Genomic DNA, 494 nt, shown 5'->3' on the forward strand with positions numbered 1-494 from the left:
GAAGAGGGTGGGATCTGGCGGGAGTGGGGGGTGGGAGAGGCAAAGAGGATGACAGTGAACAAGTGCACACTGCAGGAGCTGGGGAGAAGGATCTAGAGAAGTCCATGCCCATGCAGGGGCTGCGGCCCGGTTGCTGTTCTCTGTGCGAAAGGGGCGGGCGGGGGCAGGCGCACCCAGCCTGTCGTTCGGATGTGTGACCCCACCGCCCATTGGCCACACCCCCGGGACCGGGGCGCTTGCGCGAGCGCGCTGTTTCAGATCGAGCCGGTGTGTAAGCATGGCCCCATCCGTGGGGAGTCGGAGGCTTGATCGCACTCTGGTCACCGTCCCACGCGAGAGAGGGTGAGAGAGGGAGAAAGAGCATGCCCCAGGGGGCCGGTCGCCAGTAGCGGCGCAGGGCCCCGGCGCCCCACCATAGACAAAGGCCACACAAGTGCCTGACTGAACGGCGAGGGAGAAAGACAAAGACCCCGCTGCTCTTCCCCCCCCCCCCC

This window comes from Fonticula alba, assembly GCF_000388065.1.
Source record: "Fonticula alba strain ATCC 38817 unplaced genomic scaffold supercont2.3, whole genome shotgun sequence".
Taxonomy (NCBI): Eukaryota; order Rotosphaerida; family Fonticulaceae; genus Fonticula; species Fonticula alba.